Here is an 18,995-nt window from a genome sequence, read left to right as displayed (position 1 = left end):
AGTAAGCAGCCACGGAGTCTCAATGAGGGACTCAACGGTGGAATGCACTTCCTGGATTGAGCATGACATCGCTTCTTGGGGCTCATGGTGAGCTTTGTATTCAGCATTCATTTGAGGGGCATCCATTTGAGGATTAATGGCGGACTACATCTCCCAGAAACACCACATACAGACTCATTCAGAGCATCTGCATGACAGCGTAGGATATTGTTTAAAGGGAGGTGTGACCCGCAATGCCTCTTTCGACCTTCCAGCCTCTGATGAAGTGAAGCCACGAAACGCGCCTCGTCGCAGAAACGCCCCGCCGCAATTCACAAGCGGACCTGACACTGGGATTTCCGAGTGCCGATAGGAGTGGAAGATTTCCAGTATTGTGGCTTTTGATATTGGCAGGCACAGAGGTGGTTCCCCTCCTTTCAACCCACTGGGGGAATACAGTAATGGCACAAGTTCTTCGAGCAGCCCACTATGGAGAATAAATATTGGACTACCTGTCCCAGCATTCCTGAAGTCCCACCTGGGCGGGGCATTAGAGCATAAGTCCTCACAGCTGCCGGGACTTGTGTGTTTAGCCAGTGAACAAGGGCATGGCGCCCGAAATGCATTTGGCATCTGAGATGGGGAGAATGCACGCTGTACCTGCATCCGCAATAAATGAAGGAATACATCTTCCATTGTGCAGGCGTTTCTTCAATAGGGCAACCTTTTTGTGTGGATATATATATATATATATATATATATATATATATATATATATATATATATATATATATTCACTGAAAAAACCATAGGTTTCACACACGTTATAGTTAGGAATTAGCATGTAAAAAACCTTGCAAATTCACTGAAAAAACCATAGGTTTCACACATGTTATAGTTAGCTGGACATTTTACTGATAAAAAAACCAATGAAATTCCCCCGTTATAGTTACTGTAGGCAACTATAACTCACGCGACCGTAATCCTCTGCTGATGCTAATACTGTATTTAGACACTTATTTGCCCATGTCTTCTTCCATTAAATTTTAGCTATACATATATTACAAATATTTTTTTTTCATAAAGACACATATGTCATCAGCAGAGGATTACGGTCGCGTGAGTTATAGTTGCCTACAGTAACTATAACGGGGGAATTTCATTGGTTTTTTATCAGTAAAATGTCCAGCTAACTATAACATGTGTGAAACCTATGGTTTTTTCAGTGAATTTGCAAGGTTTTTTAAATGCTAATTCCTAACTATAGCGTGTGTGAAACCTATGGTTTTTTCAGTGAATTTGTACGTTTTTTTAAATGCTAAGTTACTTTACGCCATTCGTGGCGTGCGCGCCCACTTAACGCAGTTCGTTCCGTGCGCGCACGGTGCGCTTCGCGCACCGCGTGGCCACGTTACGCTAGATGGGCCATGAACGCACGATGCGCTTCGCGCACCGTGCGCACATGGAGGACATATGATGAGCATCGTTGTGATAGGTAAAATATATGTTTTGCTTGAAAGTGAAATGCCATGCACAAATGGTGCCCTCCGGCCACCATTTGCACACGGGGTGGTGAGAGTGTGGATATTTTTTTTTTTTTATTATTATTTTTTACATTTTAAATTGCCTTTTTTCACTTGGGGGATCGTTGAGGACGCCCTCGACATGACTAGGTGCTTGGGAGCTGTCTAAACAGCCCCTTTACATGTTTTTGTGCTTTGTTTTTCAACCCCCTGTCAGAGTGCGAGAGAGAAAATGGCGGCCGCCGCTTCCTGGTTTCGACCGATTAGAATGTTTACTAAGATCTAACGGCCAATCAGAATCGCGCTCGCGCACGTCACCGTGCACGGTAAGCGCACCGTAAGCTGCCACAGATATATATATTGATTTAAATGCTATTTTCTCAGGAACTACTGAACAGATTTACACCAGACCTACAAAAGGCACTTCCTTGACCTGTAGACTACCTCTCTGCCAAATTTCAAAGAACTCTGTTCAGCCGTTCGGGCTGTAGCTGTGTCTAAAGGTCCTATGGAAAAATGCATGGGAAAAACGCGTTTTGGGACCCCCCTTTTATCTCAGCCCCCGCTTGAGGAATCCCCCCGAGACTTTCAGGGTCGGAGCGGAGCATAGCGCCCCACCTATTTTGAAAATTTCGCGAGGATTCGTAGACCGGCGCCAAAGTTATTCCAAATAGAATGTTGCAGATTTCCTATGGAAACGTGGTCCTAACTATAACTATCTACTGGCGACCGCCAGTAGATAATATATATATATATATATATATATATATATATATATATATATATATATATATATATATATTTACTGAGATAATATTGTGTCCTAAATATTGTCTACTAAAGTATCATTTCATTGGGTGTTGATATTACTGTCAGCATTATTATAAGACACAGTGTAAAAATTAGGCAATAGTACAATAATAAGAGTCTTGTACCATACCCTACAAGAGTAAGTCACTATAAAATCATTGTGAATCTGGCCCAGAAGTAAAGCATGTTTGTGTATGTGGTATTTATATAGTAAATGCATAGTCAAAACCAAGCAGAGTGCTGTACAGATTCAAAGACAAGCATAAAGTCAATGAGTGACTTGAGAGGTAGCTGTCTTGTGAATGACTAAGGCATTGCAATGTTGTTTTCTTTAAAGAGATACATCGTCAAAACACTTTAGTAAGTCAGAGCAGCGTTGGGGCGGTTCTGATGAATACAGAGATTGCAGGTGAATATGTGGAAAAGGCCTTCTGCCTTGTTTTTTCTTTTTTACATGTCTTAGACTGTTGTCTCATGGAGTCCTGTTTGCAGGTTTTCAGAGAACTTTGGGGCATATTAACAAGCCAGGCGATAAAAATTATCCCATGTTAGATGTCCTTCATATTTAACATGGGCTTCAATTGGAATTCCATAGAGCATATTATCAAGCCCATTATCGCCGTTTTAGCGGCAGTTTTCTGCCGCTAAAGCGGCGATAATTTTATCGCCTGGCTTGTTAATATGCCCCCAAGAGAGCAGGAGTGTCACCCCGCCTGCTACGTAAGCACCAGGAAAACACAAATAAATAAAATGGTATGTCAATGGCATTTTAAATATTTGGCACCACACTGGTTCACACTGTGTACAGCGTGAGAGTAGGGGTAGGTCTGGATCCTGCAAATTCAGGATGACTGTACTGGTCAACAGTTCGAATGTCGGATTGGCCTGCCATCTTGCAAACACCAGTCCAACATGCGGACTACACCCAGCAATCGAAAGGCTGGGAAACTTCAAAATTAGTGCTGGTTTGGCATAAGAGCAGATCCAGAAATGTTTGGATCAGCTTCCACTGAGCAGGAAGGAGTCCTTCCCTGTCCTGCTCATGGACAACCAGGACCCCGGCTGAGAAGTACCCCACCGGTCATGCTCCCACTTCGTATTCATGGTGAGGTCTGTGCCATCGATCCTCATCAAAATGTATCATTGCTAGCTGCCACTTCATGAGAGACTGTGAACTTGTCTGCAAGACAGACAGGTGTGCTGGCCATGATGTCTTTCTAAATTATGCAAATCGTTTTGAAGATGGTGCAGGTCAGAAAGTGGAGTCAATGGAGTTCCACCAGAATGGGAGTGATCATAATGTTTTAGGCGCCGGAAGTGATGTTCTGAGGTTGTAGGCTGCCCTTAAGGGGAGCCAGTATGGACTCTGGGAGACTATGGAGCAGGGTGTTAGCACCATTCAGCTGCAAGTATGAGGGCTTGAACAGCAGTTTTGAAGCTGCATTCTCTAAGAAAACGTTTCACCTTCTGCAGAAGAGAGACCTGCTACCAGGCCATCTTAGGTGTTCCTTGGGCATGAGGTTGATGTCCAGGGTGAATTTAAGTGACTTGTTATTCAATGACATTTGGAGTTCAAAGCCCTCAAGGTTCATGTCAGCAGTTCATGAATAAAACTACATTATTCAACATTGATTTGTGATACATTTCCAAGTCAGTAGGACACTTGATTCAAGAAAACAATTGCTTTGATGGTTTTAGCAACAGACAATTCTGTTTGTTTTGCCATTTAATAGTCAAAAAAGAATTTTGCAGTAAATGCTCTAGCAAATGCTTCCTTCTCTCTATTCCAATGTGTTCTGTACTGAGGGGATGTTAGTTAACTGTCTACTACTTTGCTTGTGCTGAAAATGCACCTTTGGTTTATTTGGTAATCCTTTCACTTAAATGCTTTGAACCACTGCTGCTTTATCAAAAAGTTGTATCTATTTCTTTCAGCTGAACGTCCAAGAGAGAGTTCTCCATGTAATCACTATTTTTGCTAAACAATATGTACAGAAACTAGTGACAGTTCTTTCGCTACTAATGTCAAAGTTTTCTCTTCACGTTTAAGCAAAGTCAAATCTGTGGAGGTTGTTTCAGAAGTGCAGAAAAAAAATATGAAAAGCAGCCTCCCGCCACGAACAAACACATCATAATAGCACCAGGGCATTTAAAATTGCCGAAGTGGTTTCATGCCACCTCTAAATGTTTCCTCGCCTTAACCTAGCACGATGGCATTTGAGAAACACCATATGATTACAAAGCAAAAGCTGTCACATAAATGGATATTTTCCTTGCACAACATGACAAGAAACTGGGATACATCTTTTACAGTTCTCTGTTTCTATTAAGCTCTGGAGAATTCCACTAGCTGGATTAATTTTCTGCCTGTGTTATCACAGAATGCTGTCCTACCAGTTATCATTGAATTGAAAGCATAATGCATTCTGGTTCCGATATAAAACATCACTTGTTGGAGAATGGCTGTAATGAGAGATGAAACTGGCACTAAATGAATCCACTCCTATCACTATCTTAAAATTGTAATTTCCTTGGCTCGCTTTCATGACTGCACGTTATTGTACAATATTATAAAGTCCATTAAAGTCGAAGTTTTCCAGAAACAATCTTTAAGTAATACTTTGAAAATTCTGTATGTTATTTAGCTTTGTAAACTAGTAAAATGTTATGTATGATGGCGCAGTCTAGGAGCACATATATTTTGCTGGACTATTACATCAGTCTAAATTCTTATCTGGATCATTGTGTTTTAGCGCATCCAGTGCAAACAACTAAACAGGAACTCAATTATTTTCACAATGACAATTATGTGACGTGAGTCAAGTGAGTGAAATTTACTTCAGAGCACCATCTATTCTCAAGTGTGCATCTTCATGTAATAGAAATATGTTATCGCTCACAATTCCCATGTGTTTCTTAACATGTCATTATTTGAAAACACTTGCGGTATCTAAAGATTCTGAGTCAGCTTCTCATCCTAAAATCGGTAGTACCACTTATTCCTTTCCCTTCACATCCACTTGTAATCAATGTTAAATTAGATTTAAGCATATATTACATATGTAGAATGACATTCTCAATAGTTTTCGAAGGCGGGTAGGATGCTAATATTGAGGTTTGCACCAACTTGGGTGCATTACTTGAACCTGCATCAAGGAATAGTAGCAGTCAGGAGACAGTACACTAACTCCCATTTGGCGTCATGGAGAAGTGTTGCCAGCTTTCACACAGCTAAAGGCCTGGTGTGGTGAGGCAGGCCCGGCAGACCCTTGGGGAGCACTTTATTTGCCGGCATAATCTGCAGTAAATTAAGGAACATCAAAGGGGGGTCCTAGGAGTATACCCCCTGCCCTGATAGAGCAAGCTTTTTAACCCAGCGGGAGATGCTGGGACAGTATAACTTTATCCTACTGTAGTGTTGTGTAAATAAAGAATGACAGAAGTCTTTTGGTTCACAATGGACTCTGTAGACCAGTGACGTAGGCGTTGAAGAGTAATGAAGTGAATGCAGGTTTCGAACATGGAGTTCTTGCTTAAACACTGAAGAATGAAGACGTGTATAACTACTCTCCATGTGTGGCCTAGTCAAATCCGAGTACACAGGCTGGGTAGGATGATATAACTGGCGCAAAGTAGGGCATAAGTAAACCATAGACTGACAGTGCTCTCCCAGAAAGATTGCCGTGGTCCAGCAACCTGCTCCTGCGTACCACATGTGCCAAGGTCGAAGTGCAGATTTGACACTGGCAGCTGTTGTGATCAGTGTAGTATCAGCCTGTGCAAAACTTTCAAGGATACAGAAAGCTTCATTGAAAATCTACACGTCGGTGACCGAGAATCAAATGAGAAGGCCGCAAACAGAGGTACCATGCTGCTACACAAATTAATGCTATACGTCATTATGGATTGGTGAGGCTAAAGGCAGGTGCAATCAGGTTTTGAAAGTCAGCATATGGGGATGATCCAGTGGGAGTTGAGCTATAATCAGATCTGCTCTGAAGCGAAGATTAACAAGGTGTTTACAAAGAGATATTTAGGCACAAAGTCAATTAATTATCATAACATTATCAGCTCATCAAGTTATTCAAATACATAGAAGATTTGTCAACTTACCAAAGCAACTCTAGAGAGTCACCATACCATGGCCTGCTGTTAAGTGGCCCCAGAGGCCAGATGGGGTCATGCTTGCAGGGCTCTTCATAAAAGAAGTGGCCCACCATCTTAGTTGCTGCGTGGGTGCTCAGAACAACTCCACAAATCTCCATCAAAATAAAGAGTCCCAATGGAAAGCAAGGGCAAGGTCAAAGTTCCTAAAACTGTCACAGTTGACCCTGAAGCCAGCATGTTGCAAAGCTCTAGAAATGGTTTGCATGAGTTAGCTCCACAAGAAGCGTTAGAGAGACCACTCCTGTCCACCAATTGTTATATTGCTGTGACTTTCTTAAAATCATTATCACAATTTGATACTGCCAAAAAACACAATATTGGCAATAGTTGGACTGACTGGATAGAGAATTTTGAGGATTTCCTTAAAGCCTCAAAGCAATAGATGAGATAGATGACAAGAAGATTATCAAGTATCTGAAGATACCACATGATGATGAAGTAATGGACAATCAAATCAAAGAAGCCTTGAATGTTACGTTCAATCTAATGCCAAATGTGGATCCCAAGTGATACATCTTCAGTCAAGAACACCAGAGAGTAGGTGAAACCATTGATGAATTTGTTAAGAGACTCAATCTCCTCATAAAGAACTGTAAGTTCAATGAATTTAATGATGAGAAAGCTACCCGCCTCCGACTTATAGATGGAAGTCTGTCAGATTCTATTTGTTGATGAATGCTGAAGGAAACGCTGAGCTTAGAGCAAGTCCTCGTTGCTGCCCGAGCTGAGGAGCGTGCTAATTGACATGCAGCTGACTTGGAGGCCGGAGGTTCCTAGAGTGCATCAGTGATGAATGCGAATAGTAGGCGAAAGCCTAAAGCTGAGGAATGCAAAGTGATTTGTCCACAGAAAAAGAAAATGTGTTTCAGATGTTGATTGTCTTTTCCCCATGACGGTAGATGTTCTGCCACTAAAGAGATTTGCAATGACTGTGGCAAAGCAAACCATTTTGTGATGGAGTGCAAGCCGAAAGGAAAAGTGAGTGTGTCACAGAGTGAAGACAAAATGGCCGACCGAGCAGTGCATCAACAACATTCGATGTGCTCCCACAATGCCCATAGGTCATTTCACCTGAGGCAAAATGACACCAGAAAAACTTGATTGTTTTCTAAATCATGGTCAAAGAGTTCCTCAGTGTCGGTTCCCGGTAAAAGTGACAATTATAAATGCACAAAGTCGATTTGTTACTTCAGAGAGACATGCATATGTGGGACTACTCGCATGTGAGAAACACCACAGACTAAAGACAAATCATCATTAAAAAGCACAAAAGAATTATAAAAATTGTCTGAAGATTATCCTGAAGATAAATGGGTGATTGATACCTTTTATTATTGATAGTGATGCATTGATAAACATCATGCCTGAGGAGAAATATTGTGAATTGTCTCCATAAGCACAACCTATGCAGTCAAAAAGTAAGGAATATACATGGGCTGCAGCAACACTTTTCAAAAGTCATGGTTCCTTTGTAGCCATGAGGAAACACAAGAAAATTGTGGTTTATGCACTTATTCATGTACTTTCCAGCACAGCTTCAAGTGACTATTTTCTCAGTTTCAGCACTGCTGCTGAAATGGGACTGATACAGAGGCGTAGCTAGAGCTTGTGGCGCCCGGGGCTATGCCTCAGATTGCCGCCCCTGGGGGGGGGTTTGCTGGGGAAAAAGGACGGCAAGCACTTGAAAGAGGACCGAGAGACACGTAGTATCACCGCTAATAGTTACCTCGATCATGCAAGTTACATGAACATACATGACACGGTCCAAGGCTACACAGTTGAATACATCGGTGACTGGCAGTACAAAAGAGAACACACAGACTGCATAATCTATCTGGGGACTCAGAAAAACCGCATGTGACATCCATCAGAGAGCTGCATGAACAATTACCTGGTAATCCCCTCAGCACAATGCAAACATGCACATACATGACACTGTTCAGGGATCCATCATCTACAGCTGACATTAAATTACCATTCATCATGGTCCCCCCATTAAAGCAGTGCACTTTGTGATCTGCATGGTACATGTTCTTTGCAGCAGGCACATTAACCCTCTGTGCTACCTTTCCAGGAGTCAACCCTTTCACTAGACAAAACTCGGATCTCTCTCTAGGAAGAGCATTAATCACCGAAGTTATCATGACATTTTTATTGTTTCTGAAAATTGCTGGTGGCCAGGAAGGAGGCAGCAAGTTTTTTTTAAACCATAATATACTTGCAAACACTACGCACCCACCCGAAATAGGTACCCAGTGCGGTCACACCGTTCGCACCGCCCTAAGCTGCTCAAGGTTCATGTGACCTCATTGACAGAGTCACAGTGACTGGATCACTGTTGTTCTAGGGTGTGCTGCTTCATAGGCCTGCCCGCAAGACTGGAGATGAACTTCAGTATGGATTGTGGTGGACAGGCCTTCAAGGTTAACTCACAATTGACACCACTAGGGTACACCTGCTTGTGCTAAGACATCAAGCCTTCTAAGGTCTAGTGGGGCCTTGTAAGGTTTAGCATGGGAATATGCCCCCCCCCTAGAGTGGTCTGGTGGGAACCGTTTCAATGTCCATTGCTTATATCCTTAATAAACGTAAGAAGTATGGTTTAAAAAGACCACATCTATAAACAGAGCCATGGTACGCATTTTGTTTTCCAATCCACCCATCAACCAGGTATTCCAGTACCTCCAGGAATGGTGCACTTCCCCACCTGGGGACAACAATGCTGTTCAAAGAAAGACGAGAAAACAAAAGTAGCGCTTCACTGCAAAGTCTGTAAAGTGAGGCTGATGTGTTTGGATGTGAATAAAACCAATCTGGCCACTTTGCAACCCCTCTGTCTTGCTTTTTTTAGTTATGTATTTATTTTTCATATTTAAAACCTTCTATTTCTCTCCATTCCGCTGCACTTTGGAATAGAAAAATGTCAGAAAAAGGGCATTTCCTGCAAGAGTGTTTTTCTTTTTTGGATCCATTTCACAGGGAAGCAACTAAATGAAAGAAGGAACGAGGTTGTGAACCGTTACTTCAAGTTACCGTTTTCAGTAAGTGAGGAGCACGACAGAAAGAGAGGGAATAATAGGAAGAGGGGGGGCGGGGGACAGCTGCCAGCACAAAAAAGAAGAAGATGACATTGCTCTAGTCCTATTTCTTCTATGCCCGTCCCCGAACGTCCACGAAAGCAAGCAGAGCCTTATCTGAATGCCTTTGTCTGCCCCCAAAATAGTGCTGCCTGGGGCGGACCGCCCCCACCGCCCGCCCCTAGCTACGCAACTGGACTGATATCGATGAACTACAGTATGAGTGCTCATCATAAAGTTGTAAGTCAGTCTCCTCCATTATTTCATGGGTTAGGGAAGCTTAAGACAATGAAAGTACAGTTGCGTATAATTGAGGATGTTCGTCCTATTGCCCAAAAACACAGACAAATTGCATTTCAATTGCAAGAAGGTGTTGAAATGTTGAATGAGAACTCAATCTATTGCTCAAACACGATATCATTGAACATTCGTAGTAGTGCCTAAAAGAGACAGTGAAGAAGTGGTACACCTTTGCGTTGACATGCGTCAGGCCAACAAGGAAATCGAGAGAGAATGACATTCTGGTCCGCTCATTGCTGATATGATAACTCAATTGAATGGTACAAAGTTTTTCTCTCGACAAGACTTAAAAGATATCACCAGTTATGAAGAAAATTGCAGGTACATAATTTCATTTATTCCATTTGTAACGCGCTCAGCTACTCAAGAGTGTCCCGGCACGAACCAGAGGGGGGGAAAGAGACAATCATACAAAAAGGAATGTTTTAAGCTTTTTCTTAAAAGATGCGAGCTCCTGAGTGAGGCGAAGATCAAGAGGAAGGGCATTTCAGGCCCTACTAGCTCTGACCACCAAAGAGCTACCTCCCATCCTCTGAAGCTTGTATCGCGGGACGACAGCCAAGCGGAGAGCCGACGAGCGCAGGACCCTTGCTGGGGCATAGAAGGCAAAGCGCCTTTGAAGGTAGAGTGGGCCCTGCCCATGAAGAGCACGATGGGCCAGGACCAGAGATTTAAATTTGATCCTGGCCGCGATAGGCAGCCAATGTAGAGATTTCAAGTGCGTGGTGACGCTCGACCTAGATGAAAAGCCTAAGACTAGCCTAGCCGCCGTGACCTGGACCACCTGCAACTTCTTAACCATATAACCAGGTGACCCAGTGAACAAGGAGTTGGCATAGTCTAGCAGAGAGAGAATCAGAGCGCAGGTCACAGTTACTCTGGCTGCCTGCGGGAGCAGTGGGAAAAAGCTCCTAAGTGTTTTAATAAGACCAAAGCAACAGCCGGCCGTTTTCTTAATATGTGTAGAGAACGAAAGGTTCTCCTCAAACCAAATAACAACCTTTTCTACAAATATTGGTCTGTTTTGCTATAAGCAACTGAGTTTTGGTGTAACCTCTGCTGCAAGACTTTTCCACGACGTAATTCGACATATCATACAACCTGTTGTGAATGCCTTCAACTATAGTGATGACATATTGGTTTCCGTAGCTACTCAGAAAGCGCATTACTAAGCTCTCATTCCGGTATGTTACTTGCTGAATGATAAAGGGTTAAGTTTGAATGCTGACAAATGTGAATTTCAGAACACCAGCTTAAAACTTTTTGGCCACAACTTTTCTGATTGGGGTATGACACCTGATTCAGCTAAAGTGCAAACGCTATATAGTGCTAATTCCCCACAGAACATTTCCATGCTATATTCATTCCTTGGGATGCCCAGTTACTGTTCTAGATACATACCAGATTTTGCCACAGTCAGTGAACCAGTACGACAACTGACAAAATAGAATGTCATGTTTCATTGATCACGCAAGGAGAGTTTCAAGAGAATCAAGCAAATTATCTAGAATGCCACTTTAGTGGTCCACTTTGATCCCACACTTCATACCGAAGTAGTAGTCGATGCTAGCCCTGTTGGGCTAGGCACAATCATTGCACAGCACAATGGACAGCCAAATGCTCAGAGTAAAAGCTTGTATCAAACCGAACGTGCCTATTCACAACCTGAAAAAGAAAGCTTGGCAGTGGTGTGGGCTTGTGAATAGTTCTATGTGTTCTTATGTAGGAAACCTTTCACAGTAGTGACCGATCATCAAGCACTATTGACAATATTTGGCAATCCAAAAGCCAAGATTCCTCCTTGTATTGATCGTTGAGGTTTGAGATTGCAGGAATACAACAACACCATTAGTCACCATCCAGGGAAAGATCGAAATCCTGCTGATTATTTTTCAAGAGTGCCCATGCAATGCTCTGATAGCCCATCTAAGACAGTTAAAGCCTACATAAATGTCATTGTAAAATCGAACACACCAGCTGCCATGTCATTAGAACAAATTGTCACTACCACAAGCCAAGACAGCGACATGCTGAAGTTGAAAAACATTATTGTTCACCAATCGTGGAACCAGCACTCTCAACCTCTCACCAGGGACAGTGAGTATTTAAAATTCAGAAATGTCAGAGATTAACTGTGTTACTCAGGAAGGCCTCACCTTGAAAGGATTACATATTGTCATTCAGGAGAGTCCACAACAACAAATAATTGAAGTGGCCCATGAGGGACTTCGGTGATAAGTTGCCACAAAGAGAGCTCTTCGAGAAGGAGTCTGGTTTGCTCATCTCGATAAAAGGGTTGAAAGAGGGTTAAAGTCAGTCTCATTTATGGAACTTTCTCTCTTCTCACTTTACTCAGTGCCCTTCAAACATGTCAGAACTGTGTAACCATGCTTGGAAGAGAATTTCTGTTGATTTCTTTGGTTCTCTTGAGAATGGACATCATCTCATGGTGATTGTTGATGCATACTCCCATCATTGGTAGAAGATGCTTCATCCATCACTCACAAAAAAGTTACTGAAAGATTAGATGGCATCTTTGCGACATGGGGTCTCCCTGTGATCTTGAAATCTGGCAATGGACCACCCTTCAATGGCCGAGAGTTCCAAGACTTTCTCAGCCATCTTAATATAACATGTTAGAACAGTTCTCCTCTTTTGCCCCCTGCCAATGGCCTGGTAGAACAATTGATGAGCACTCTAACGAAAGTTGTGCAGTATGCTGCATTAGAGAAGCTCAACCTCAAGGTTGTTTTGAATACCACTTTTCAAACTTACCGATCAACACCTCAGTCCACTACAGGAGAAAGCCCTGCAGCTTAAATGTTCGGGAGAGCCATGACGACCAAGTTACCTCAATGGACCATTCTCAGATGAAAGACATTTACACAGAGGGTTCTGGGCACAAACAAAAACTGAAAGTCTATGCTAACAAATGACAGCACGTGAAAGATATCACTTTCAAGAGAGGAGATCGATTACTAGTTTGGCAATCCAGAAAGCAAAAATCCCAAACCCCTTTCAAGGCTGATCCATTTACTGTCACAGCCACCACAGGACACATGGTAACTACTCAGATCTCTGGGAAGTCCTTCCAAGAGATTCTTTTCACTTCAGACATGTGACTCATCACTCACCAAACATAAATGTCAATGTAGGAACTGGGTCTGGACAGAAAGTGGGTGATCCTGTGACTGCTGTTGTCTCCACCACACCTCTGCAGCTCACCAACACTACAACTGTCAGCTACTGGTTTTCAATGACCCGATCAGGCAGTGTATTGCAATGCACCATGACAGCTCATTGAAGAGTTATAAGTGTATATGTATTAGTAGTTATTTATGTATTTATTCATCTATCTAATTATTTATTGATAAAAAAAGCCATAACTGCTTCACTGAAATATGGAAGGTATGCCTACAGTCCTCACACCGCCATGTTTCCATCAGGCCTAATCATCGGATGGCACTTGGCCTATACGACACTGAGGCTGGCTGCTCATCCTCTCCCAATCCAGAACTGCTGGTTGTACATCCCTGCATGGGCTCAAGTGATCCTAGAAAATCCTCTAGTGGGACTTCTCCACAGGAGATAAAGGGGTCATGATTGATTTTTTTCCTGCCATGGATAACCACTACCTACACCCTCCTGAAGACTACTATCAGGTATAAGACTACACTCCTAATTGTGGAAAAATGTCAAATAAAAGAAATTAATTTCTATCGGAGGTGGAATAGCTTGGTGATGGCACACCAAGTGAACAACAGGCCTGTCCTGGTATCTAGTTCACAAAAAAGAGGACCAGAGGAAATGGAACGACCAGAAGGGGCAGGTTCCCCACTCATACAACTATAAAACACAATAATAGGCCCCTGGTTCTAGTTGGTTGTTGGGGTGCTGGAGTGTCCCTTTCTTAGGACGATTCCCCTCACCCACCTTTAGGTGGCATGCTTCATCATTGGGGATCTCATTGCACTAAGAACCTAGTGGTAGTGCGGGCTACAACCCCCTCACTGAGAGGGAGGAGCTCAGGGATGTTTTAATGGAGATAATGAGGTATGCTAAACCTCTTGATGAGCAGGGTGTGGAGTGAGGTAGGTGAAACTGATAAGTGAGTGACTAAAACTAACGCTATGATACGCTGAAACATTTCAATATGGCATTGATCGTCAGGGTTAAAAAGTAAAGCTTAGACAGAGGGAAATTAAATCTGGCCAAGAGTTTAAGTGGTTGACATGTTTCTGCCTAACACTCCCCGTAGGGATTTAGAAGCTTTTATCAGGACCAAAGTGTATGAAGAAAGTGACGTGCAAAATCCACTTGGACTGCCATGAACCAGTGAAAGAGATGTTTATATGCAACCAGTAGGTGGAGTGGAAAGTCACTCAAATGTTGTAGTACTGGTCAGCAAGCTCCATGGAAAGAGAAACAAAATTGTGCATTATCAGAGTCAGAAGCACCCCCATCCCCCCAAATATGCATGACTCTATTTAGAGTTCATACTATGGTCTAGATCAACATAATAATAGTGTAGATCACCTACCCAAAATGTCGGGTTAGTAAAAAGACATCTGAAACCTTGTCAATTCTTACTCAAGGCAGCGTCCAATTTCTATATAAATACATAAAGGTGTTGATAAAATATGACTATTGAGCGTGGTCATAGAAACACAGAGAGTATACAGTTGACTTTGAAAGTGAAAAGTGAAAAGGAAAAGATATTAATCATTAGTACGGAATGTAAGAGGTAACTCTAATTAAGTGTACTATGGGTGACAAATTTACTAATGAGGATCAAGTGTGCCCCATATCTAGAATGTCCAAAAGAATAAATGATTCTTAAAAATGGCCATGATAGCTTAAACAGATTGAAGTGCGTCCTCGGACCCTCCCCCACCGCCTGGGACAACACCTGGTGGCATTCCGCCCTCAGAAACCCACCCATTCCATCAGGCCATGCACAAAACCTTAGCATCATCCTAGACTCCTACCTCACCATGACCCGCCAGATCAACGCCGTCACCTCCACCTGCTTCAACTCCCTCCACATCCTCCGCAAGGCCTTCAAGTGGAACCCCCCCCGAATGCAGAAAGGCCATCACCCACACACTCATAACCAGCATACTGGACTATGGCAACGCCCTCTATGCCGGAATCAACAGAACCCGGCTACACATGCTCCAAACCATCCAGAACCCCGCAGCCAGAATCATCCTCGGAACAGCACGACATGAGCACATGACCCAGCAACTATGAGACCTCCACTGGCTCCCCGTCAAGAAGAGAGAAACCTTCAAGCTACTCACCCACACTTACAAATCCCTCCACAACATTGGACCCAAATACCTCAAAGAGAGTCTCCTTCCATGTACCCAAAAGGAACCTCCGCTCCACCGACCTCACCCTGCAGAGACCCCACACATCCGCAGAACCAGAGCAGGTGGAAGAGGCTTCTCCTACATCACAGCAAAGATCTGGAACGAGCTCCCAGTCAACATCAGACGCTCTCCACCTCTGCAAACCTTCAGGAAGAGCCTCAAGACCTGGCTCTTCAACTGATCCAGAGCTGACCCCCCCCCCCCAAGCATCTTGAGACCCTCACGGGTGAGTAGCGCGCTTTATAAAAACCCTGATTGATCGATTGATTGATTGATTGATTGATTGGTGGCATAAGTGAGCTACTGTTAGCAGATAAATCACACGAAGAAATTGCACAGAAGAAAGCTTCAAAAGGGCATAGAACAGAAAATTGTGCATGAAGTGAGCAGCACATAGGTATGAAAGCATGGCAAAATGGCCAAAGCACAGTTTTTCCCGTAGAGACCATACACATGTTAGCGAAGCCATCTGTGAGACAGCCCAGTGCCGTATCAAAGATGCACCAACAGCGACATGGTTAACCCTAAAGTTAGAGATGTAAAAATGACCACCATTCCTAAACTCAGGCACAGATACACTAAGGACTAAGGATACACTAAGGACTTGTGTTATCCATGTGTGACTCAAGTCATTGCAAGGCAATATAAGTCCTTAACTGGGATTTACAAAGCCACTCAAAGGGCAATTTGTGCTGTCTTGCGTGACTTTGAAATGAAATGTAACGCAACACAGCAGCTTGCTCCGCCTTGCATTAAATTTCATTATGGTATGCATTCCATGGGTGGATCATGGGCATTCCTGAGCATCCAACCAAAGACAAAATCCCGGATTTGCAAACACTTGAAAACTTGGGATTGAGCCAAAATGGTTCGCCTACCACAGAAAGGCTTTACAAGGAGAAATATCTTTATTTCTTCTTGTTATTTCCCTTTTCCACATTTGCTGTATTCTGCAGTACACATAGAAAGAGGAAATTGCCTCTAAAGATTGTTTTTGATTCAGGAACGTATCCCTTCCAGCACAAAAACAACCCTGTCCGTAAAAGAGGAACCCTTGTACTATGATGCAAGGATGCCTGCATTGGTGCTAGGCAGCACACAGAGCAAGGAGGGAGCAGAAATTATCCCTAACTTTGTAAATAGGGAGATTTTCTGCTCTCTCCCTTTCATGCAATGCAGAGCAGCAAGTTCCCTTGCTGAGCTGTTTTGCGAGAAAAAATAGTATGCCCCTCAGCACCTTTGGAACATTTTGAAAATGCATAGGTTCCCTTCATACACATTTTTCTTTCATTTGATTTTACCAAATTAATTGTTTCATGCTTGTTACCCAATGGAACACGATAAGTGTTGGCTAAGTTGTTGGCTCTGGGTGTAGCCTGTTGTTAGATATTTTTAGAAAAAGATATACACTTTCTTGCACAGCACTTTTTCGCATTTTTCCAAAAACAAACAACATGTTGATTTAGGTTGGCTATTTTCTCGGTTCCTTAGAGGAATTCACAACCCATGGGTAACTTTAGAATCCCCAACATGTGGGAAAAAGAGTGTAAATTTGGCCTGAATACTTTTTGGGTAAAAAAAGTTATTAAGTTTTAAGTAAGAAGAGCCCCAAATACCAAAACCATGCTGAGCACTGCAGCAGGAAAATTAACAAAATCTAAGCAATTTCTTGCTCATTAAGTTTCTCCATCTAACTCCCACTCAAAGATTTGTCTTTTAAAAAACACTAGTTCCTCCAATATCAAAATTGAGAAAAAGCATTCAAGCACTGAAAATGTCTCAAACATAGAATATGCAAGTCCTAGGTGAAGACAAGAAAGGCCCCATATTGTGCAGCATATTTGGAAGCATGTTCATTCACACAAAATGTATAAGGACATATGATAAATCCAAGCAAGAGTCACCCACTTGCAAACTGACAGTGATAAGAGTCACACTCTCAAATTGTTTGCATCATTTACTTGCACAGTAGGATTGACAGAGACTCCATTTGACATAGGTAATGAACATAAGTCTTCAAAACAAGTAAGCATATTCACATATACACATGAGATATTTTTTCCATAATTAGCCTCACATATGTATGTCTCTACCTCGTATGCCTTTGCAAGATGGTTTCTACTACAAACCAACCAGTACAATGCACGTCTTTACCGCGCATGCCACTACCATGAACATACATAGGGGTAAATTAAAAGTACCTTTACCATGCATACCATTATCATGCATACCATTACCGCGCATAGCTTTGCAACACTTCATTTAAATATATGTAAATATGTACTTTTACATTTAAAATTTTATAAAATGTATTTTATTACTGAAAAGTATGAAATGAGGCGGCACAGTACAATTTCTCATAACATATTTTACATTTAAAGATTAACATTAAATCATGTCACAATACACCTAAAACTTTAATAAATGCATTTCCATTTTTCTCGTTTCTACAATAGTCTTTCCTTTTTTAACCCTATCTGTGCAACTTGTCCTTAATTAAATTGGCTGTCTTTCTATAAGAGGAAGGTGAAATAACATAATTTCTCAGAAAACAAGATAAATATACATTCTGTCAGATTTAAATCCAAGTTAAAACACGCCTTCCAAGGCATGTTTTATTTTGAATTACGGAATACCATTCAAAAAGGTATATATTCAGCCATCCACCATTTTGTGCTCAGTGGTACACTGACTTTGCTCGTGACCACACACTTGAAAGAGAGGAGGAGGAGACCAACAACATTTTGCTCGTCACATACTGCCATCTATCTATACAAGTAGGTACAACGTTTACAAGCACCTTCAGTATTAACCAGCTAAGTCCCATTAACACATTTTAATGTATGTTTAAAAGTCACAGATGAATTCCAGGTTATCTACACACTTTATTTCAGATACAATAATTGGAGTTCCAATAATATAAGTCAATAATAAAATAATTATAGAGAATTTTAGTTTAGAATTTAGCAGGACTTAAAAATATTTGTATTTATTTAAAAAAGTAACTTTGTTGGACATGGTTTTTAGTATATGACTATTCTACTTCTGCCAGGCACTTACCTCGGGAAAGTGCTGTAAAGTGGTTGGGTGGCAAAATTACGATTTTAAGTCTGATGGGGACTTACCTCAGGGAAGGTGCTGGATGTGGCTGGGGGCAAAATTACTATCCTACCTCCACTGGATACTTACCTCAGGAAAGGTTCTGGACACTGGCTGGGGGCAAAATTACTATTCTAAGTCTGCTGGGTACTTAATTCAGTGAAGGTGGTGAACAGTGGCTGGGGAGAAATCAGTAAAGTTACATACTCTTTTATCTATTACACCGACCTTATACTCTTCAAAGAATCTGAAAAACTACAAATAAGGAACAAAACTTCAAAACACACCTAGTGCATAAAAAGACAATAACATTTTCAGGTAAGTAATGTTTTTAAAAACTAAGCATAACTCAATGTAACAATTTTCTTTCTGCAGGCTACAAAGAATAATACTAAAATATCTCTTGTTTTTTACGGTGGTAATAACAATGTATTTTTACCATCAATAGACAGTTTCAAATAACTATGCAAAACCACTTTTCCCTTTCAGGATATTGCTCACAATAAAAAACTCATTATTTCAACATAACAATAAATAAACATTTATTTTCTCTTGTTGTTCTACAGATAACCCAAAAGCATCTTCAAACAAACAAGCATGCTATGAACTGTCCCAGAGAGGCAATACTCAAGTATGCTGGCTACCTTAATTGTAAGGAGAGGTTA

Source organism: Triturus cristatus, chromosome 4_2 (genome assembly GCF_964204655.1).
Source record: "Triturus cristatus chromosome 4_2, aTriCri1.1, whole genome shotgun sequence".
NCBI lineage: Eukaryota > Metazoa > Chordata > Amphibia > Caudata > Salamandridae > Triturus > Triturus cristatus.
Note: the sequence above shows the minus strand (reverse complement) of the source record.